Genomic DNA, 25,541 nt, shown 5'->3' with positions numbered 1-25,541 from the left:
GCTAGAATAAAAGCAGTTATTAATAAAAAAAAACAGTTTTGGGACAAATTATTAGCCCCTTTAAGCTATTTTTTTCGATAGTCTACAGAACAAACCACTGTTTACTATACTATAACTTGCCTAATTACCCAAACCTGCCTAGTTAACCTAATTAACCTCACTAAAAAAAATTATTCAAAGATGATTCCTTGGATTTACTCTAATTTTATTATGTTAAGTGGTTGTAAAAAATTTAATTGTGTTGAATTTAAACAAACACATTAAGTTGAACATTTTTCAATTTAATTTGATTGTTTAAATTCAACACAAATAAATTGTTTGCAACAGTTCTGCATGCAACACTTTTTTCAGTGTTAAGCCTTTAAATGTCACTGTAAGCTGTACAGAAGTGTCTTGAAAAATATCAAGTAAAATATTATTTACTGTCATCATGGCAAAGATAAAATAAATCAGTTATTAGAAATTGGTTTTTAAAACTATTATGTTTAGAAATGTGCTGAAATAATCTTCCCTCCTATAAACAGAAATTGAGGAAAAAAATAAACATGGGCGTTAATAATTCAGGGGGGCTAATAATTCTGACTTCAACAAGAGTCTTTAATGTTTAAAAAATAAAAATAGAAATAATTAATCAAATAATAATAATAATAATAATAAATTGCATATTTTATTTACATTTGAACAAAAAAATATGTTATGGCATGAATAATTTCTGGCTTGATGGTATATATAAAATTTATTTTTAATTTTAATATTTTTCCATAGATTTAAAATGAAAATATGCATCACTGTGATCATCAACAAGGCCTTAAGTGAGTTCCAAAAATGTGGAAGCAGCATAAAGAAACCAAGAAAACTAAAACAAAGTTTTATGAGGTGATAATTTTGTGCTTTCACTTCATCCAGCTTCAGTCACTTCTAAAATGTACAAAACACTTGACAGAATACATTTCTCATTGGCTTTAACTAACCCTGCCTGTTTCCTGTTTCTTAAACCTTTCTAAAATAGAAAAAAAAAAAAGACTGATGGCTAAACTTCACCACACCCGAGTGTGACTCAGTTTCCAAACAAAGCCACACAGAGCAGAGCACAGCAGCTAGAAGGAAATCCTCTTTATAAGTCAGACTGAAGTTGACATGGAGATTCATGGCCTATATTGCATCGTCTGCCTACTCATGTCTACTCATGTGGCTGTGCACGCCTTATACTCTACTCCCTCATTTAACTGTGTTCATGACACTATTTCTCTTAGCTCTCCCACACATTGGAGTAAAGTGTAAACTGATCGTGTCATGGCTCTGCTATCTGTTTTCAAGCAAACCATGATGCTGTACTGAACTTAAAAGCAGAAGATGACCTTAAAAGAAAATGCTCCTGCAGGCAAACAGGCATTGGTTTGAGCCAGAAAACACACACGAAAAAAAAGGAAAAGTACTAGCTTATTGTATTTTATATTATTTCACTATATAAATATTATTTAGGATGTTTGCTGCTGCTATAATAATAAAAATAAAACTAATACAAAAGAATAATAAATATTAATAATAATAATAATAATGTTAATAATAATAATAATAATAAGAAGAAGAAGAATAATAATAATGCATATTAAAATAAAATATAAAATATTCTAAAAAATGTTATGTTATTTATAATAATAATCATCTTCATCAACATCATCATAAATGTATTATTATTATTATTATTATTATTATTATTATTCATTCATTCATTCATTGATTCATTCATTCACTTTCTTTTTCCGCTTAGTCCCTTTATTAATTATTATTATTATTATTATTATTATTATTATGTTTATTATTATTATTATTATTATTATTATTATTATTATTATTATTCATTCATCCATTCATTCATTCACTTTATTTTTCCGCTTAGTCCCTTTATTAATTATTATTATTATTATTATTATTATTATTATTATTATTATTATTATTATTATTCATTCATCCATTCATTCATTCACTTTCTTTTTCCGCTTAGTCCCTTTATTAATTATTATTATTATTATTATTAGTATTAGTATTATTACATAATAAAAATATTAATTAAAATGAAAAATAAAAATTAATACAAATAATAAAATAAAATATAAGAAAATAAATAATAAAAAAAATTATTAATTAATAATAATTATTATATTAATAATAATAATAATAATAATAACATTAGAGATAATTATTGTATTATATTATATTATATTATATTATAATATATTATATTATATGTTATTATATTATATTATATTATATTATATTATATTATATTATTTTATATTATATTATATTATATTATATTATATTATATTATATTATATTATATTATATTATATTATATTATATTATATTATATTATATGGTTTATTCAGAATATCTGATGTATCATCAGTCTTTTAAAACTAAAAACCTTTAAAAAACCAGACACACACACACATACACACACACTTTCCACTGGACACCACTGACCCTACAAAACAAACTAGGCATGAAATCAGCAGAACACACATAATAAAAGACGCCTTTGTGTATGTGTCCTCATGTGACTTTTATACAGTAGCATGAAAGGGAAGTAAAGTCAATGATTAATCCTGTTTGTCATTTTATCTGGCTTTAGAAAACAGAGGAACATACCGTCTGTGTTTCTGAGCGCTGATGTTTAATCTCTGTCTGAGTCTCTGCTGGGGTTTTTGTCAGCCTTATTGTGCTGAACTGGGATGTTATTATCTGATCACCCTGATACAACACCTCCTGATGGACCCTTTTAACAGATCAGCACTCTGACAGTTTTAAAAGGATCACGGACCTCTTGTTATCAGACTTGGTGCCATTTAAGAGCATTAGGGGTTGCACTAAACTCCCTTTGTTTCCTCTTTGAAAGGGGAAAGTTTGCCTCTTGGTTAGTTATTAATAATAGTGAAAGCCACCCAGAACAACTTGAGTCACTGAGAAAACTACAATCACAATGCTAGTGAGGTTGAATAAAAACAAATCCATGATTCGAAATAAAGCTAATTATTTTTTTTATTTTTTTTTAAGTATGCACTTAAAATACGTCAACTAACTAACTAACTAACTAACCTACTTAACTAACAAAATAAATAAATAAATAAATAAATAAATAAATAAATAAATAAGTAAATAAATAAATAAATAAATAAATAATTAAATAAAAAATTAATAAATGAATGAATAAATAAATAAACAAACAACATATGATACATAAATAACATTAAATCACAACACAAGAAAATAAAAACAAATAAATAACATATAATAATAAATCAAAACACCACAATTTAAATAAATAAATTATAGAATAATAACATAAATCACATTGCCACTAAATAAATCAATGAATTAGTAAAAACAAAATAAATAAATAAATAAATAAATAAATAAATAATAGTAAATCAAAACACTACAAGATAAATAAATAAATCAATAAATAAATAAATAAATAAACAAACAAACAAACAAACAAACAAACAAACAAACAAACAAACAAACAAACAAATAAATAAATAAATAAATAAATAATAGTAAATCAAAACACTACAAAATAAATAAATAAATAAATAAATAAATAAACGAACAAATAAATAAATAAATAAATAAATAACAGATAATAATAAAAAGTTGAACCACCACAAATAAATAAATAAATAAATAAATAAATAAATAAACGAACAAATAAATAAATAAATAAATGAACTAACTAACAAACAAACGAACAGACAAATAAATAAATAACAGGAAATATGTAATCAAAATACCACAAAATAAATAAATAAATAATGCAGAGTAAGTTTTTAAAAATGCAATGTAGCAGAAGTTACAAACAACACAATGACTATATAAAGAGATATAAAGAGATATAAAACATTTAGAGCAGTGGTTCACAGAAAATATTCATCTCTCCAACACATATTTCCAGTGTTGGGCAGTAGCGTTGCTACTGATGCTACTAGCAATTCATGGTGTGCTTCTTAGGTAAGTGTGATTGACAAACCACCTGTCGGACACTTTCTCCCATCTCAGTATGCACCACACACTTCATCAACACTCCATGTTACTGAAAACATCTTGCAATTCTCAATGTGCTCCAGTGGTCTTGATAAACCACCTGTCGGACATTCTTTCTTTCTCTCAGCATGCACCACAAACTTTGTCGTCACTTCATATTTCTAAAAAAAAAATCTCCTCAGGCGAAACACCATCTGTAAGACCTTCTCTCTCTTTTCCATATGCAATATGCAAGAGCGGGGAAATTATTTTATTTTATTTATTTATTTTTGTACTTCTATATTTAGTAATATCAGACGTATAGCATCTATATACTGCTACTCTCTGATGATTAAAGTGCTTTTTTATCCACACTTGTATGTCACTTTAGATGAAAGCATCTATGCACAGTACTAAATGAGTAAATGTAAATGTAATAACAAGCTTTTTTTTTTTTATTCTACAGCCTCTTTAAATCTAAATAATAGGATTTGTGTGCAGAAGTCCATCATTATAAATGTGTGTAAAGTTCACATAGTCTAGCTCACGTCATTTCTCAAATTAAGCAGATGAAATATGTATACGGGACACATCAAATCTAGAGAGTGAACTTTAAAAAGAGGCCACTGCTGATCTGTGATTTGTCTTAGAGCCAGTGGGTGGCTTTTATTTCCCCCTCCCTCTCCTCACCATATGCTAAATATTAATTCGCCCCTGATCCTTGCAATCTGCCAGAAACCTGCGATCATAAACACTTAAAATCAAGACTGGCCTACGAATAGTTGTAATAAAACCAGTTCTGGCAGATTTTGGTGTTCTATCCTATCAGGAAGCATTTATCAAAGCTGCCATGAGCATTAAGGCAATCCGCTCTTGAACAAAGCGATTACACTTTATACAGACAATCACACTACATGCTCATACTTATGGACTTAAATCCTAATGTTTAAAACGCATTTCATATTTGCAATATGGAAAAAGAGATTCCAAGCCTAAACTTATGCTATCATCTTGATTTCTTAAGGTAATTATCTGGGCATCCAGTTATCATCTCAGAATTTAGAAAAGGTATTTTGCCGTTTTATTATAACTTGTTCAAACTAGTCAAATAGGGAGACATTGTCAAAAAGAGACTATAGCATACTGTGTAGAACAGGGGTTTTCAAAGTGTGAGGCGCGCCTCCCCTGGGGGGCGCCAGAGCATGTCAGGGGAGGCGCGGGAAAAAATATTATACAATAAAAATTTAATTATTAAGTTTAATTATTATATGTATTTTTATTATATTTAAACGTTTTAATTAAACAAAGCTAAAAAAATAATACGTCAAAAATAAGAAAACCTTTTTTACCCAGAAGACCATAGCTGTGAATTCGCTTCTGTTTGGCAAGCCTGCCAAAGTTTGGATGCGCGCGTACTCGACCGGTGATGTCGCGCACGTACTCGAGCGGTGGGGGGAAGGTGTCGCGGGGGCACTTTTGATCATTTTGGTAGAGCACTTTCTATCCAAGACTAAAAAGGGCATGTGCACTGCACAGGTTGAGCCCTATGTGCCCTATGTACCCCTATGTGTATATCAGCCTGATCTCACGAGAAAACGTAAGTACTTTACGTTTTGCCAGTTTAGTGGCTAATTCGTACGAATTCGTACGAGTTCAGTCATACGAAATGGTACGATTTTAAAAAGGAGGTGTGGCACCTGACCCCACCCCTAACCCCAACCGTCATTGGGGGATAAGCAAATCGTACTAAATTGTACGAATTAGATCGTACGAATTCATACGAATTAGCCACTAAATGAAAAAGTTACGAATTGCCGTGAGATTGTGTTGGTGTATATATGTATATGCAATACCTGCTAAAACAATGGATCGGTTTCTGAGACCCCCCGATTCAAAGCCTTCAAGTTCAGGGCTTAAACCCAAAAGACGACGATATGATGATCAGTATTTGAGTTTAGGATTTACGTGGACAGGACCAGCTGATGAACCATGACCTTTAAGTGTGGTTTGTCAAGATATTTTGGCTAATGACAGCATGAGACCCGCAAAACTTCGACTGTCTTGACTGGGATGAACAGTTCTTGGATCTGTTCTATTCATATTGAACCATCATCCTAGTTTTAAAAACGTTATATTAAAATACTTTTTATTACTCTGTAAATAATTGCACTTTCATGCAAATGATGATAAAAGTGAGTTAACAGTCTGACATCTGTCTGTGTCTTTATATATACTGTATATATATATATATATATATATATATATATATATATATATATATATATATATATATATACACATATATGTATGTGTGTGTGTGTGTGCGTGTTTGGGAGGAGGGGGGCGCCAATGGATAAGTTGTGTCAAAAGGGAGGCCCACTGTCTCAGACTTTGAAAAACCCTGGTGTAGAAGGTCTATAGTCTGAACTCTGACAGCCAAGGCTTGGCATTAGCCGCGTTTCCACTATCACGCCTAAAGCAAGCAAGCCAAGGCCAGTCGCTTTCCACTGTCACTTCCAGGACCTGATCAGGCCAAAGCGGGGCTTCCTCTGGGGCAAAGCCCGGCCTTTTTCGGCCTGCCGAATACCTTGGGCCAAAGTGGGCCAGCTGGGGCTTCGGGGCAGAGTGAAAGGAGAGGGGCACTTTGCCCAAGTCTGGTAAAGATGGCATGCTGTCATTACACTAGTTCACGAGTACATGCAACAAACAAATAAATAAATGAAATAAAACATATAGCTGGTAAGTTTAAGACAGGATATTCCATAAAACACAATCTTGTGGTCTTTTTGCTTATGATCGCCCCTTATGTTTCCCTTTTTAATGTAAGGCCGTTGCATAAAATTTTAAAAAATTTTGATTTATAAGTGACTTTTCTTGGTTGCGTCCTCTTTGATGTTTCAATAACGCACAATAATCTTTACACCATATTAAATACACAACAGCCAGTAAAGGTCGTCGAGAGTTGTTGTCAAGTTTTAAAGGTGTGTTTGTGCATGATAGGTACTCTTTAAATGCCTGTATGGGAGTGTGAGGTCGGGCAAAGGAGAGCTCGCTTGACAGCTCTGTTGATGTCGCGAGCGGCTTCTTTTTTTATTTTACAGATAATACACAATATGAATACAACAGAAATACATAAAAGTTATGTATCTACTTTCCAAGGCTCAAAACAATAGTGTCATATCTCGATAAAATAGCCAAAGCTATACTGAAATAAGTAAAATAATTACAAATATCGGATATAATAAAATTACATTAAATAAATAAACCAATATAAAACAAACAAAAGCTAGCTCTAACAATGTAGGTATATGCAGTGCATAAATTAAAGCGTTTTTAAAAACAACAGGACTAATAGTTCATATATTAACTTTATATAAACTAAAAATTATATCAGATTGATTATTTAATCAATGAAGAAAATGGAGCACTGACTTACTGAGTGATTTGTGGTATACACACACATTGTTATGAAAAGTATTTGTGTAGATCTGGCTTCATTTATCATGCTGCAAAAAACTCTTTTTTTTCCCAGGTAGGAGGGAATACCATTAAAATACCATTAAAAATCACTTGTTATGTTTGGAGATTGTTTTTTTTTTTTCATTACAACTGACTTCTTATACAATTACTAAGGGAATTTAAAGGAAAAACATTTTTATTAGATGTTATATCTCTCCGAAAAAAGAAAGAAAAAATATATGTGATAATATACAATTTAAATAAACATTAGCATGTTAAATACATTGTCAAACCTAGTGGTCTTCTTCTCATGAGTGAATAAGGGGTTTTATGATTATATTCTAATTAACAATAAGGAATGTTAAAAGCTTGAACATTAATTAATCATAAATAGTTACATTTCAATATTTGATGAGGGAAAAAATATTAAATTAAATTAAATATGCTGGATCAGTGGGCGGTTCATTCCACTGTGGCAACCCCAGATTAATAAAGTGACTAAGCCGAAAAGAAAATGAATGAATAAATGGAATGGAATGAAATTACATTTAACTTAATTTAATTAACTATCAACAGAGGTCATATTTCAGTCCACAGAGTTGTAGATTTTAGTCTGGCGTTACAAATATATTGTTTTTATTTCTGTCCGGTAGTTCACTTTTACTTTGGCTGAGATGTTTGCACTTTAAATTGAATAAAATTTTCACTCTATCTGTAAAAAAATACTATGGAAGTCAATGGCAGCTGCTTTTCACCATTATTCAACCATTATTTAACAGTAAAACAAAACTCAAACAGCTTTGAAACAGCTTTGAAAACATGTGGAGGATGAGTAAATGTCAGACTTGTCATTGTTGAGTGAACTATCCCTTTAAATATTCATTTTTTATATGGATTACAGCATTTGTGTGATCCAGATGTTGTTAGTGTGCTCTTTTGTACTATATTTTCAAATGAATTCAATGCAAATAAATGCAAACTGAAGTCTACTATTTTCTAGTATGTGAAAGGCAAAATTATATGTGTACTAGTACGCTTGCATGCTATTCCAGGAAGGATTGTGATATATCTGGAGAAAGCAAACCGTGAGCTTTCCCATTCATCTCGATGACAGTTCAGCATTCAGCCCTAAAAGAACACAGCTAAGCCGCTCACCTGAGCCTCAAGAACTGCAGGAAAACGACACAATCATGCTAACAATACCAGCTTTACTGTGGTACCCAGATAGTGTGTGCAGCAGTCTTATTTACATGAATGCCAATGTTAACATTAAAGGGGACCTATTATACAAAACTCACTTTTACGAGCGTTTTAAACACAGTTGTGTGGTAGCAGTCTGTGATAACCAGATTCTAATGATAAAAATGCTTTAATTTTATTCTATATAATCATACTTTATAAAACTGCCCACCCATTAGTGCTGATCTCTTCCTTATTGGCTTAGGACATTAATCTTGTTTGTGAATCTGCCACTATGCTGACACTAGGGCATTGACAGCTCTGCCCTCTTTTGAAAAAAGGGCTGGGGGCACAATCTCATTTGAATTTAAAGCAACAGTCACCAAAAATGGCACAATTTGGAACAAAGCCTAAAAAGGACAGTTTCAAAGAGTTTTAAAACATTATTTCTGGGGTATTCTGAGCTGAAACGTCACATACACACTTGAGGGACATCAGAGACTTATTTTAGATATTGTATGAAGTGGCATAGTAGGTCCCCTTTAAAAGCCACGGCTCTATACATGAGATGTGATGCCAAAAGGGAATTCCCAAGCAAGTTTTTCCTGATGAGAAAAATTATCATAGATATCAACATCAGCCAGAAATCATGCTCTAAAGTTACATGAATGGAGACATTTGCAAAATCCCATCAGCTGTCTAAACATTTCGATATGCCAAAATCTTTTCACTAATATTAGAGCAAATGAGGAAACATTTCAAGTATTCTGTGAGATTTTAAATCTTCTCTGATAAAACACCAACTTATAACACACTGAGGATTTTCTGTCGTTTTTTTTTTTTTTTTTTTTTTTTTAGTTGTTGTTGTTTGTTTCTAACATTAAATCCCAAGCCATTTTAAATGATTCAACAAGTGAGACTTGCTCATTCAAAGTAGTCATGTTTACTGTTCGCTTGCTTCAGTGCTACAGGGATGACATGATTTTGTAGGTCAAAACCTGGAAATATTTTAGACCAATTTAGCATTTTAACCTCCTTGGTTTCATTGTCTGTAAAAGTTTTTTGGTTAAATGTCCAAATAAACAGGCACTTGTGGTGTTAATAACAGTTTTACTTAAAAAAAATTGTCTTCCAACAAGTCATCACCTTGGAATTATATATATATATGTGTGTGTGTGTGTGTGTGTGTGTGTGTTCTGAATGATCTTGAGATACTGAGCTTCAAAGTTTTTGCATTCCATATATCAAACAGTATATGTGTAACATTTGTTTTTTAAATAAAAAGTCTTCAAATGTAAATAACTTATATATAAAAAAAAATCATATGTAAATAATTTGTCATTTAATAAAAATATGTCCATAACTCAATTTTTACAAAAAATGTCAGATAGAACTTTATAATTCTAAGGTGACAAAGTGACTAAATGTGACTATAAATAATGTCAGGGCAGGGAGAATAAATGTTATCATATGATGAGATCTATTCTCTACATAAATCTAACTAATTCAAGCTTTATGGGAAAAAAAAAACACTGAAGCTTATTTACAGCATCTGTTTAGCTTTTTCATCTAACCCAGCCCAATACAATACAGATATACGACTACACACCTGAAACCACACACTTTCCTATCACGGGGGTATAAGGTGAGAATAAGAATACAGTGAGAAAATGTTAGAATATGAAGAATACGTTTGTGGTGAGAATATGATCCGAACTGAAACAGACCCAACCACAGAAAGTACCAACTGGGCTGCCGTAGGCCGATGCGCTATGCATTATGGGATATGGAGGAAAAATATATGTTGACAGCTTTACCAAGAGAGAAAGAGGGAAAAACATTACCTGATGGATCGTTGGTAATATTTCCCGCAAGGTGAACATGTCGCAGTTTAGCAAAATTAATTCACGCCTCCTCCTGAAGTGACGTGCGATGCATTGATTTTGTTTTCCAGCCGCAGCCGCGCTTCTTTTTCGAACTGTCTAGTTTTTCTAAAGTGATGTATGCAAACTATATAGTATACTATGAGCAGGGATACAATCAGCCAGCGCAGTCGTCCCTCCATAGTAAAACGCGACATTTTGTGTCTGCCGGTTTGTTTACTCGCGGAGTTCCATTGGCATTTTCCCGCACGTGAATTCTGACCAATTGAAAAGCAGTTCAGGAACTATCAACAACATCTGGCCAATGAGTGATGAGGATTGTGTCAGGTGACTGCATTTTGGTTCTTTTCATCTGGCTCGGACTAAAGCAGTCAGCGTGGTGTGAAAAGGACGCAAAGACGGCAGAAAATGCTACAATGTATCATTTATTGTCCTTGCTCCAAACCAAATGAAGCGAACTACAGATGTGAAAGCACCCGACATCTCTAGTGATGAGAGATTAGTAATGTCCTGTGGATGCATATGTGCTAAATGTTTAAATGCTTAAAAATCTTTCTCTAACTTTAATCTCTACTGTGTCTGAAATTATAGTCCTCATAAAATAGTAGTGAAAAGATAGCAAATTACCTTCTGTACTACTTTAGGTACAGTTGGGGTAGATCAAATGAGAGTAACATGGTAAATGTAGTACTCGGACCATTTCAATATGGTAATGTCATTGACCCATGAACATTTCCTGCTTGTTATCAACCTATTTCATTACTGTAACAAGAGGCAATTCCATCATAAGTTTGTGTTAAAACAGCTGCCATACCATTATTTATCAATATTTGGCTCTTTTTGGATTCTCTGAAGCTATAGAAATTAAACATATAAAACTGGAAATGTGTTGGGACTATTGCTTTTGTTTACACCCCTTTGAAATTGTCTATAGAACATGTTAAAACACACACACACACACACACAAAATTGTGCCTGCTACAGCCATAATACGGCAGCAAAACACCTTGTTAAATCAGAACGTGTATAGTTAGAAACAGCAACTTTTCATTTTCTGTCAGCCTCAGTATATGATGTAGAGTAACTACAGAAGGGTGAAGCATTAAATATGAAAATTAACAAACCTCTTTGATCATTTCTGAGTGAGATGCTAATGGTCTAATCTGATTCAATGATCTATGCTAAGATAAGCTAAATGGGCTCCCGCAAAAAGGAGAAAAAAATGCAAAAATTATATTATTTAAAAAAAAATCAGTTCACCATTCAGCATACACAATACAACCAGGCTCATTGTAAAAACGTACCACTATGTACATTTCTAGAGAGTGCCAAATACGTCCCAAGAGGTATGTTTCATTGCAGTTTTTGTTTTCCACCAGAGGCTGCTGTGTACGTTTTTTGAGATCTCGGATATCGCTCTCGATCGAGTGCCATTTGTGCCTGCAATTCTTGCGTAAATCAACCAGAAGCCATAGTCGACTGACTGACTGATCGACTGACCCACCCTCCTCCTTCCCTAAACCTAACTGATAGTGTTTTCAAAAGCACCGACTGACCCGCCCACCCACTTCCCTCAACCCAACCGACAGTTTTAATAAGCAATCTAGAAAAGCAAAAGCCTTCGTCTAATTTTTACTACGTTTTCAGATTTTACCACATTCTCACTCTGTTATTTATTTGTTTTATTTATTTTTTGACTTCTGTTTTTGTCTTACCTGCTTTCTGGAACCGTTCTTTGTCAGACTGACAACAACCCTGCTGTTGTCAAACTCCTCTCTGCCTCTCAAGTCTGCTGACGTACATGAGCTGCTCAAAATGGTAACAGCGGGAAAGCCGCCCATATGGAGATTAGCGGTTAGCTCATACCACCTCGTAGCATTCGTTTTTGCGATCTTCAGAAATTGACATGGGGCTTTGTTTTCAGAATGAGCCTATGTTGAAACAATTAGTGAAGTGTTTTTTTTTGTTTTGTTTTGTTTTTTACAGAATAGCTACAATCACTTAATTCTCCTGCAGTTTATGCAATATTAAAAAATAACTTACTGAACTAATTACTTTCAGGAAATTACAAGTAACTATTATTTACCACAAAAACTCCAAAATGAGTCTTTCCACAGCCATATTTCAGACATATAGTGATTATCATAGTAAGGAAATCTGATTCAATGATGCTAAGCCAATCTAAACATGCCAAACCAAGATATCAGCTGAATGGATTAAAAAATAGTAAAACCCAACTGTTTAACTCTGCAGGACTTGTAAAATGAGCCTATGTTCAAAAAAAGTGGAGTGTCCCAATAATAATAATACTAAGCACATACTTAAGGGACTCATTAGCTTCTCTGTTAGCCTCAACAACTCTGCGGTAAAGTCTAGATTGGATATGCGGCCGACTGGAAGTGTGATATGCACATTACTATAGCAGCATTTTTTAATGACACTGTTTAACAATAATGAATATTTTTTATGGGTTTAGGGTTGGAGTGGGGGTAGACGTTAAAAAAACACAATAAATGGGAACTTTAATAAACAATAGAAATAATTCTTGTTAACTTCCGGCCGCAAACGTATCTGATAGCAACAACCAAAGAACTCAAGTTTGTGTCTACTAACTTCACCCTGCAACATAATCATTTGATCTCAAAATGTTGATAGTGCTTATGTAAAAGTAGCCTACCTTTTTTTACATGCTGTAGATATGACAGACGCTAGTGTCATGGATAAAAGAGACAAACTTCAGATTTAATGCTTGAAAGAATTGTGAGAATCAAAGCACATGTTCAGTGCCGTTCCTGCTTGTGTTGTTATGATTCAGTGCGAGTATTTTGACAGGCTGTAGTCATAAATAACTGCCATGTCTGCCCACGCTGGGGGAGATGATGTGATGTTTCTGTGAGATAAGAATGCGTTATCAGATGTGTGTGTGTGTGTGTGTGTGTGTGTGTGTGTGTGTGTGTGTGTGTGTGTGTGTGTGTGTGTCTAAGCATCTAAGACAGCCAGCAGATGTTAGAATGGGAAAACTGCAATTCAATCTGCACATCAGCTTTCGTTGATTCTCAAAGGGGGATCAGATCACACACCTGATGAAAACTTGGAGTTAACTCAACATAACACTTACACTCTTGGATCAATCATCCCTAACACACATACTCACTTAATGTACTGTAGATCGATCAACGCTTATATACTAGTTTCTGCTAATACACATTCTCAGATTGCTCATTACCAGCTTAACAAACACATCACTAACAAACACTGGTTTACAAAAATCTGTATTCTGCCATTGAACTGTACATTAAGCTAACTGAATAGTAATACTTTGTGTCAGGGCCGGAGTGGGACTCCTTTTCAGCCCTGGAGTTTCAAGCCTTAGACCGGCCCATCTCAGTTCACGACTGACTATATTAAAATAACGTCATTTCCAATTCAGATTCTCATGACACGATCACATCTTTTTCACAATGTCCTTTCCTGCAATATCTGAATATACAGTTGAAGTCAGAATTATTAGCCCCCCTTTGATTTTTTTTTTACCTTTTTAAATTTTTTTTCTCAAATGATGTTTAACAGAGCAAGCAAATTTTCACAGTATGTCTGATAATATTTTTTCTTCTGGAGAAAGTCTGAAAAAAAAATATCTAGTCAAATATTATTTACTGCCATCATAACAAAGATAAAATAAATCAGGTATTAGAGATGAGTTATTAAAACTATTATGTTTAGAAATGTGTTGAAAAAAATCTTCGCTCCGTTAAACAGAAATTAGAGAAAAAATAAACAGGGGGGTGTAATAATTCTGACTTTAACTGTATATTCTGTGCAAAATTCTTTATAGTTATCCAGTCCTTTTTTTAACAGTGGTCACACAAAAAATCTAAATCAAATATGAACACCTACATAAGTAACCCAAACAGTATTATATGTCTTAACACTAAAAATAAATAAAATAAAATAAATAACTGAGGTGAGGTTTGAACTCAAGTCAGCAGCATCATAACGCAACATGCTGACCACTGGACCACAATGACACTGTTAGGCTAGTGTGTTTGGAATCTTTTTTTTTTCTCTGCCCTTTTTAGATTTCTGATCAAGTTATGTCAGATTATTAATGTAGTTATTCATCTGATTTTCATTGAGCAGGTGTGATATTCATAAATATTAATTATTCGAATTCTTATATTCATTAGGGTGCTGCTGTTTGGGGTTGAATAATAGTTACGTCATCATTAACCTGCAGGCTGCATTTTTCTCACGTGGCTGCGAGAAAATAAAAAGAGCGGAACTGCGATCAAATAATGAATAAAAAAGTGAGGCTATAGTCAAATAAATAAATAAATGAAAAAAGTGTGACTGCTGAGAGTGCAAGCAGCTAGAGACACCAGCCCTAGCGGCCAAAAAAACGGACCGGCCCATAGGGAATTCTCCTGGTCCTCCTGATTAGCCAATCCAGGCCTGCTTTGTGTTAGGAGTTAACTATAAAAAATAGTGCTCTTATAATGCAACACACATAGCAAATTTGTTTGTTTTTTTACAACATTTTATATTAATGCACAAAATCTCGTAGACGACTATTGTCAGAGTGAGGTTTCTTTAAAAATGAAACATATAAATAAAATTGTAGTTCCAATGAAAAGTGTAATATTTTTCAACATTAACGATAAGAAAAGTTTTTTATAAGGGTGGTTTCTAGATCACACTGCAAAAATGTTGGGTTCTGCACAATCCCTTCATCTTGCAACCCAGGCTCATTCAGAAAGCGTTGCATACATTTCTGGAGAGCGCCAAATACGTCCCAGGAGCTACGTTTATTTATTTATTTATTTTTGCAGTTTTTGTTTTCATCAGTTTTCACAGTGTTTTCACAGTGTATGTGTGTGAATGAGTGTGTATGGGCATCCTCTGCGTAAAACATGTGCTGGATAAGTTAGCGGTTCATTCCGCTGTGGCGACCCCAGATTAATAAAGGGACTAAGCCGAAAAGAAAATGAATGAATGAATTATTAAAAGCTAGACAGCAACACTGCTGTATTTTAATTTACTCTTCAGTGGCAAATTTGACTTGCATTTGGCGAGTATTAATTATTTTAAACTGTTTGCAGGTTTGTACAGTAGATATACAGCAAATATGCAGGAATAAAAAAAGAATAATCATAAAAAAAAACTGCGTTTATGAAGTGTGCTTCATACAGGTGAGTGGGCTAGATAAACCACATGTAGAAATTCTCTATCTCTCCCCCTTACTCTAGCACTTAATTCTCGGAGCACTGACAGTTCCTTTGTATAATAAGCACTCCTTGTATGTATTGCTTCTTCTTGTTAAATTGCTGAATGCCTTCTCAATTGTTAGTTGCTTTAGACAAAAGTGTAAATGACTAAATGTAAATGTATCTGTATAGCAACAGCATATGATTACAAAGGTGTTTCGCCAGGACTTTCTGCGTAAAAGTAACACTTGCTTGAGCAAGCAAAATATAGCCTGTGGAGCTTTAAAATGTTCTTTAATAGCACCAGGCAGCAAGCCCTGTTTGTAACCTTTCTATTTATTAGGGTAAAATGTAAAAGGACTGAACTCTTCATCTGCAGTTGGGCACTGTAAAAAATTCCTGTAAATTTACGATGAAAATAAACAGCAAAATACTGTTTTAATGTAAAAACAGCAAGTTGCCATTTTTTACAATGCATCATGGGAAGACTTGCTCACTTCAGTTTGAGTGGTTGAGCAACAACAGTAAGGGCACTGTAATTTAACGGTTTTATACCATATTTTTTTCTGTGTACACAAGACGCCATTTTGGATTATCTACATCTACGGATTATCTACATGAGGTAAGTTTGCAGCTCCAAATGTGACTAACTATCTGTAAAGTACCTGTTATTTTTTTAAATCACATGTAAACATCCAATAAACACACAACTGCAACAATGATTTGACTGTGTGAATTTGAAAAGCAAGATTAGCATAAGGACTCGGTAACGTTAGTCCTCACATCTCCTGGAGCCTGGATGGATATTTTACCTGAACTTTTAGGAACAGTGCAAATTTTGAACGTTATAATTTGTGGTTACATGAACTGGAACATTGCCCTGCATTTTATGACAGATTTGAACTGCGTGCCTCTGTTTGAAACTCCAAGGTACTTACAAAAAAGGATAATTGGATAATTTGGATATTTTCGACGAGGTAAGAAGCTATATCTGTAAACGTACTATCTTTAAATTACTTATTAAATTTAAATATCATGCCATAAACATCCAATCAACACATAACCAAAGCACCTGTTTATTTAATTGCAGGATCCGACCGTGTGAATGTCTTGAGAAGAGAAAGGGGGTAACTTTAGCCTAATTTAGCAAGCTAACGATAGCTGGAGGACTCATTTTCACATCACACACAGGTAAGAATGTTAAACCTAGATTTTACATGAACTTTGAGTGAAGATTGTACAGAATCTTTTTTTTTTCCATGTGGTTACATGTGTAACTTGCATATTTGGTCCATTTTATTACAGATACACCTTTTCATTTGCAACTCCGGTGCTTCTAAAAATAACATTTTAAGATTGAGTGAGACCTTTGTTATTTTTACGTTATTGCAGTTGGTTTATATAGAAATTGACTAGAGTTACGATCAGATTTTATGCTTGGTAATGTTACCTAAAGTGGCAGAGCTTTTAATCTTTTTGATGATGTGAGTAAGGAGTAACTGCTATTATAATGAAAATTCTTTACAATTCATTTTTGACCAATAGATGTCTGCCACCACTGCTAATCTTGAAAAGATGGGTAACCTGCCTGTGACTCCTCATTTGATTCTGCCTGGTAAGTATTTTGTGATTAAGATAGGGAAAAAATCTAATTTGTGTCCCACTATAGACTTTGCTGGTTTGTATTTGATGAAATAGATTCATTCATTTTTAATTCATTAAAGCAAAGTCTCATTTAGTTAGAAATGTATGTATTTGTTTTGATCTGATACCCAAAGAAATAAACTTGCCTTTTAGAAGCCTAGTTATCCTTTAGTGTTACTATTGACATACTATTGTCAATGTTTTAACACATGCTTAAGACATTCTGTCACCTTTCATTATCTTTGAATCTCAGATTACCTGGTTTGATTTCATGTAGTTGCTTATTATAATTATTTAAATATTTATTTTAACTTTGAAAAATTATATTGTATGGCTTTATCACGTCTTGCATAATTTTATCATGGCCCTTTCTACACCAAGCCTTTCAAAACAAATGATAAATCACAGAATTAATCTCCAGAATAATTTCTAAATAATACTTTAATCAAACAATTTATTAAAGGTTCAGATGATACTTTGGGCCAGTGGATAAAACAATGGGTGATCAGCATGGAAGGCAGAGTAATCTGTGAGGGTGAGCATGCACACTGGAATTCCTTCAAAGGTAATATGTTTGCACTTACATATTTTTTGTTTAATTTAGCATGAGGACTTCATGGAATAGAATATTGTTCTGTCGAACTTGTCACATGTGTGTTTGTGTGTATACACTACAAGTGAAAAGTTTGGAATCAGAAATATATATATATATATATATATATATATATATATATATATATATATATATATATATATATACACACACACACACACACACGTTTTATATATATATATATATATATATATATATATATATATATATATATATATATATATATATATATATATATATATATATATATATATGTCGTATAATAAGCTTCTTGTGCTCACAAAGGCTAAACAATACTGTAATAGAAACAAGGACAAATACAGCAAAAACTGTGATATAGGGAAATATCAGTTAAATAGTATATATTTATCATAAACTAATTAAATCATGTACTGGTATTTTATTGTATTTAGTTTAAAATGTGATTCTTGTGTTTTAAAGTTAAATTTTGATCATCATTAAAAATACTAGTCCTCAGTGTCACATAATTCTCATGGTGCTTAATATAACCATCTGCTAAGAATAAACATTTATTGTTGTTGTCATAACTTTGTGAAACAATACAATACACATTATTCATTCATTTTCTTTTCGGCTTAGTCCCTTTATTATTCCAGGGTTGCCACAGCTTAATGAACCGCCAACTTATCCAGCACATGTTTTATGCAGTGGATGCCCTTCCAGCTGCAACCCATCTCTGGGAAACATCCATACACACCTATTCACACACATACACTACGAACAATATAGCCTACCCAATTCACCTGTACCACATCTTTAGACTTGTGGGGGAAACCAGAGCACCAGGAAGAAACCCACGCGAACACGGGGAGAACATGCAAACTCCGCACAGAAACGTCAACTGACCTAGCCAAGTCTCGAACCAGTGACCTTCTTGCTGTGAGGTGACAGCACTACCTACTGCGCCACCACGTCAGTACACATTATACAATACTATTTCAAAGTACCATTGAAAATTAATTACTTTTACTCATCAAACTAAATTGTTCAAGCATGAAAGTAAATTAGACAATGCGGTGGCTAGGTAGGTAGTGCTGTCACCTCACAGCAAGAAGGTTGCTGGTTCAAGCCTCGACTGGGTCAGCATTTCCGTGTGGAGTTTGCATGTTCTCCTTGTGTTCGCGTGGGCTTCCTCCGGGTGCTCCGGTTTTCCCACAGTCCAAAGACATGCGATACAGGTGAATTGGGTAAGCTAAAATTGTCGTGTATGAGTGTGAATGAGAGTGTATGGGTGTTTCCCAGTGATGGGTTGCAGCTGGAAGGGCATCCGCTGCGTAAGACATATGATGGATAAGTTGGCGGTTCATTCCGACCCCAGATTAATAAAGGGAAAAAGCCAAAAATAAAATGAATGAAGGAATGAATAAAAATAAATAAATTTTTTATAATGCAAAAAAGATTTTTAAAAAATTTACTTATTTTTTTTTATCAAACAATCGTAAAAGAATGTATCAGTTTCCAAAATACTTTGAAGCTTTTTTTTAGCACTGATCATTATAAGAATCAATATTAGGGGTTTTGTACCAATAATATAATGATTTCTTAAGGATCATGAGACACTAAATTAAATGTGAAACTACGTTCAATAAGAAAAAAAATAAAAATTGAAAAATTTGAATTATTTAAATTGTGTAGTAACTAGGGATGTAACAATATTGTAAATACCGTCATACCGCAATAGTAATTTTTTTCAATATTACCGTAGGCGCATGACTCAATAAAACTATTTTTCTGAGAAAAGTTTGCTTAGGCAAATGAAGTGAACGGGAGGTAGCGGGAACTACAATTCCCATCAGCCTAGGCGTGGCCATCATCCTTTGCAGTCTGTTGTCGCTACAGATCCAGTAATGCGGAAATGGAGTGTGGTGCTAGTAGCGGGGAAGAAAAAGAGCTGGAAATGATCGAACCTAAAGTGGGTTTCAAATCGGATGTGTGAAAGCATTTCGGTTTCTCTCTAAAAAGATACAAGAAAGGAGAAAAGGTGACAGACAAAGACAAAAACAATATGCAGGCACTGCCAGACTGTTGTGAAATATAAGTCGGGGAATACGACTAACAACAGTCATGGGGACTGCAGAACACAGCACACTTGTTAGATTGATGCAGACATTGACTTGTACCGTAAAGAGACCTCTATCTCACTCATGGCTTGTCCTCTCAAGTTGTGGAAAGACAATGCACAACGTTACCCACTGCTGTCAACCTTGGCTTAATCATATCTCTCTGTCCCAGAAACCTCAGTCCCAAATGAGAGGGTTTTTTTTCTGTTGCAGGGAACATGCCTAGAGATCCCAGCTTTTACCAGATTATAGTTATATGATCATTTCTTTAAAAAACCCATCTCTATCTAAGTGAGTGAGTGATTAAATGTTGAATGTGATGAGTTTTCAACAATACTAAATTGAAACTTTTTATATATATATATATATATATATATATATATATATATATATATATATATATATATATATATATATATATATATATATATAGTTTAATAGTTTTTTGTTATTAAAATTTAAAAATTGAATTTCTTCTTTCGAAACTTACAGATAGATGGCTAATTTGTATGTCATTGATATGTTCAGTGCTAAGGTAAATAAACACTTTTGGCACTTTTTTCGAGTCTTTTCATTAGTTTTATTTTTCTTGTAAATTATTCAATAAGTATACCATTCATACCGAGGTATTATCGTACAGTGAAATTCTGATACTGTTACATCCCTAGTAGTAACACTTTAAAATTCAGCATTTTTACTTTATTTTTGATCAAATAAATGCAGCCTTTGTGAGCAGAATAGCCTTTTTAAACATGACCTCTAAAAACTCTGTCCTTCAGATTAATATTTTGAATAGAATGCTTTACAATTATATATTTGTGCATAAACATTAGATTAGTCAAAGCCAAAATTGGAGCTAATAAACTTAGTACACGGCAGTGAATATTTTGAATATTTTGATGAAAAAAAATAAATACAACTTTAATAATAAACAGGAAAAAAATATTACTCTGTTTAATAAAACTGTTTTGTTTAAATGCACCAATATATATTTGTCTATATTCACTGAGGAATTGATAGAAATATAAATTTTTTAAAGGGGCTGTTCATTTATGCTGAACACTATATGTGGTGTGTGTGTGTGTGTGTGCGTGCGTGCGTGCGTGCGTGCGTGCGTGCGTGCGTGCGTGGGTGGTCAAAATTATTAGCCTCCTTGATTTTTTTTTTCTTTTTTCAATATTTACATATTTATGTTTAACAGAGCAAAGAATATTTCACAGAATTTCTGATAATATTATTTCTTGTGGAGAATTTTTTTTTCAGATTTTTAGCTAGAATAAAAGTAGGTTTTATTTTTTTTTAAAACATATTAAGGTCAATATTATTAGTTCCCTAAAGCAATACATATTTTTGATTGTTTACAGAACAAACCATCGTTATACAATGACTTTAATTAACCTAATTAACCTAGTTAGGCGTTTATATGTCACCTTAAGCTAAACACTAGTATTTTAAGAAAATATAGGCAATTATTATCTACTGTCATCATGGAAAAGATAAAAGAAATCAGTTATTAGTTTTTACAAATTAGTTATTAAAACTAGTATGTTCAGAAATGTTGAACAAATCTTCTCTTTGTTAAACAGAAATTGGGGGAAAAAAAAAAATTATATTATATACAGTTGAAGTCTGAATTATTTGCCCCCTGTTTATTTTTTTCCCCAATTTCTGTTTAACGGAGAGAATTTCTTCTACACATTTCTAAACAAAATAGTTTTAATAACTCATCTCTAATAACTGATTTATTTTCTCTGTCATAATGACAGTAAATGATATTTGACGAGATATACTTCAAGACACTTCTATACAGCTTAAAGTGACATTTAAAGGCTTAACTAGGTTAATTAGGTTAACTAGGCTGATTAGGGTAATCAGGCAAGTCATTATATAGCAATGGTTTGTTCTATAGACTATCTAAACATTATATAGCTTAAAGGGGCTAGTAATTTTAACCTTAAAATCAATATTTAAAAAAATTAAAATTATTTTTATTCTAGTCAAAATAAAACAAGACTTTTTTCCTGAAAAAAAAATATTATCAGATACTGTGAGCATTTCCTTGCTCTGTTAAACATCATTAGAAAAATAATGAAAATAAATAATTAAAAAAAAGGGCTGATAATTCTGACTTCAACTGTACATATAGCAAATAGGGACTTTAACTATGTACACACACGTCACTGGTGTTGTTCAAAAATCAAACATTTTAACATTTGAATGCCCTTTTCATGTCTTTAATCTTCATCATATAATAATAACCTTTTTTCAGGGAAAACCATTTTAGTGCTGCAAAAATGCATGTGCTTTTTCACTAAAATTTTCTTTCAGAACAGAAAATCACTTTTGCAGATAGTTTATTTATTTTTGTAATTCATACAGTTTTAAATACCTTGTTCACAGAAAATCTTTTATTCTTATTATTCAGATGCTTTGCTGGCATAAATCCAGAGAGGGGAACCAAGGCTGTGAGAGGAAATGTGACGTCAAAAAAAACTGGCAAGACAGTTCAGAAGAAGACCATGACTGTAAACCCCAAGGTTTCAAACCTTTTAAAGAAACTAATGGACTTTGAATGGGACTTTATTTAAAATGCAGCTAGCTTGAACCCCCTACTTTTGCAACACAGAGGCCTTTTTTTCTTTATTTGCTGAAGCTCATTTTGGGGCTATATATTTTTATATTTTATATCCAAGACTAAATTGTAAAGTGGCTATTTATTAATTTTTTCTATGACATTCGGTAAGTTGCTTCTTGTTGTACAATGCTGAATACGATCTTAACATTTCTGGAGAACTTACAATTTTTGCCTGTTCTTTGGCTTAATATTTTCACAAACACAATGCAGATTTTATTTTGTGTTGTTTGAAAATAAAAAATGTGAAATATAACTTGGATTTATTTCTCTTTTTGAATCATTTTAATCTGAAATAATATGGTTAAATATGGATTGTAATTTAACAGCTTTATGCTTCTAAATAACAGATGCATGCTGTAGATAAAATGTAAAAAAGGTAGGGCACTGTATTTTTACATTAGAATAACAGTGGTATGCTGTATCTTACAAAACAGTATCATGCTGTTAATTTAAAATGGTAGGGCACTGTATTTTTACAGTTCCATAACAGTAGATTACTGTGGCTAAAAAAACAGTATCATGCTGTTAATTTAAAACGGTAGGACACTGTATTTTTACAGTTCCACAACAGTAGAATACTGTTGCTAACAAAAACAGTATCATGCTGGTAATTTAAAAAACGGTAGGGCACCATATTTTTACAGTATGATAATGGCAACCACAGCTGCCAGTAGATTACCGTTTTTTTACAAGGAAATTTTTTACAGTGGGGGTGGACTACTGTAGTTGGCATAATTTCTGTATGAGAGAGGGTCAAACTGGGCCAGTGTGTGCATTAGATGTCTTTGTGACTGCTGGATTCACTCTCTCTCTCTCTCTCTCTGTCTTTACAGACTGGAAACCCTGCAGACATTGCGCTCTTCGCCTGCTTTCTCTAACTATGCAATGCACCCACTGCCACAGGCAACAAGACACTCGGAGATGGAGAATTAGGCCAGAAAGTAGATGGAAGAACAGATTTGATGCTCTCTGACCTCAACTTTCCATAGGAATAATATTCCAATATCCCACATAATAGTGTTTAAACACTATTTTGTGTGTGTCTGTGTGTAAAAACATTAAAACACATTTAATTAAACTTTTTTTCCAGTTATTATGTATTATAAGTGTCCATGCATACAATTAAAACAGTTTTTAAGTGATTTCAGTGCAAACAGTAATGTCAGTAATGTTACATTTAAGTTTGAAGGCAACCCAACTCAATGCACAGTATATAGCACAACTAATTTACCCTTGACCTAAATTCTAAAATAACTACTAAATCAAAAAAATGTTTTACAGAATATATATTTTAAATATATCTTTAATTTGTGAATACACTGTAAAACATATTTTCTGTATTTTGTGAATATATTTGTCATACATGCTTTTAATTACATTTTAAGACCTTGATATACATTGTATATAGCAGGGGTTTTCAAACTGTGGGTCGTGACCAAGCGGCAACCTCCCACTCTCCCTCAGGAAGCCAATACGGTGTTGCTGATGCTATTCCACAAGGTGTTTTTATGCTTTTTAAAGGACTTTCATTTCCAATTACTTTTCATTCAGCGGACCTTTGGAAAACATTTATTGGTAAAAACTACCTTTCTTTATCTAAATCAAAATGCAATAAGAAAATAAGAGCCCTGTTTCAGGAAGATTTTGTTACTGTGCCTTATGTAATGTCATATTGGAATGGTTTTGTGAATGATATTTCCTGGAAGAAAGTTTGGACATTACCCCACAAATTTTTTATAACAAACAAAATAAGAGAAGTTACCTTTAAACTGATTCATAGATGCTATCCAGACAAGTGTAATCTTAAAAGACTTAAGAATGATATTAACACCAACTGTTCATTTTGCTTAGTGAATCCTGAGACGTCTGTTCATTTATTTTGGACTTGCCCTCATTCAATGTCATTTTGGTGTGATGTTCTTGATTTTATAAAAGTTTATGTGAAGGCAGATTTTGAATTTACATATAAGAATGTTATCTTTGGTTTCCATGATTGTGAAAAGGAAAATAATACCTATTTCATGAACCTTGTTTTTTTGTTGGCCAAATTTCATATTCACAAGAGCAAGTTTTGCAAGTGTAAACCTTTTTTCCCTAAATTTAAAATTGAAATGAAAATGTATTTTGAGTGTATTGAAGGATCAACCAACTTAAAAGCAATACGTACGAGGACTTTGATTAAGGACTTGGCACTTATCTTGGACTAAATGACTAAAAACCCCTGGATTGTTGCTGTTTGATTCATGACATTTGTTGTTATTGTTTTTCAAGCATTCAATAAAAATTTAAAAAAAAAAAAAAAAAAAAAAAAGGAAGCCAATACGGAAGTAACTAAAACTGCAATTCATCCGAAATCCCGCTAGTCCTGGCCGCTCCTGGCTCCAAAACAGAGCAAATTTCAATTGAGCCCACTGTTAGAATGGCCAACTTTACAGCAGAAAAAAAGATGTTTACAGCCTGGTACAAAAAAAGATTAATACAGCTAATACAGCTTAAAGTTAATACAGCTAATATTACCCTTCATGACAACTGTGAGGGGGTGAATTTTTTTATAACTCATCCGTTTCCTTTATATTAAGTTATATTAAGTTTGCATAATTAAGGGCGTGGCCACTTGATTGACAGCTAGGTCTCGTTGGTCGCCATCACGTCACCTCAGCTGAATCCTGCAGATTAGCATGGCATGCTGAGTGCACTTAATTGTGCTCACAAACCATTCACATGGCCTCCGTTTCCCATGTGAGTAAAGTTATATACTTGTAAACCATCTCTATACATGTATTTGTTTTATTTAAGATCATTTATCGTTTATATTTATAT

At 32.8% G+C, this 25,541-nt stretch overlaps 1 protein-coding gene and 2 long non-coding RNA genes across 15 annotated transcripts in view; 2 read left to right on the top strand and 1 right to left on the bottom strand.

The window, feature by feature from the left end:
- Window positions 1-25,541, bottom strand: part of nav1a (neuron navigator 1a) — a 274,565-nt gene that overhangs the window by 214,451 nt on the left and 34,573 nt on the right. For 2 of the 13 annotated variants that reach the window (XM_087306514.1, XM_087306515.1), the window contains exon 1: window positions 10,506-10,807. The exons of the other annotated variants lie outside the window; for them this stretch is intronic. The gene's annotated coding sequence lies outside the window, so the exon portion shown is untranslated. Of the gene's footprint in view, window positions 1-10,505; window positions 10,808-25,541 lie in introns of those variants that run through there. 13 annotated transcript variants of the gene reach the window in all.
- On the top strand, window positions 14,398-24,093 carry LOC147838149 (uncharacterized). Its single transcript, XR_015523183.1, has 2 exons — window positions 14,398-16,126; window positions 23,429-24,093. It is a non-coding gene; the product is annotated as an uncharacterized LOC147838149 (long non-coding RNA).
- Window positions 16,317-22,980, top strand: LOC147838150 (uncharacterized). Its single transcript, XR_015523169.1, has 5 exons — window positions 16,317-16,725; window positions 16,839-16,939; window positions 17,294-17,363; window positions 17,856-17,957; window positions 22,512-22,980. It is a non-coding gene; the product is annotated as an uncharacterized LOC147838150 (long non-coding RNA).

This window comes from Danio rerio, chromosome 23 (genome assembly GCF_052040795.2).
Source record: "Danio rerio strain M-AB ecotype USA chromosome 23, GRCz13ab, whole genome shotgun sequence".
NCBI classification, from domain to species: domain Eukaryota; kingdom Metazoa; phylum Chordata; class Actinopteri; order Cypriniformes; family Danionidae; genus Danio; species Danio rerio.
This window is presented reverse-complemented; position numbering and strand designations above follow the sequence as displayed.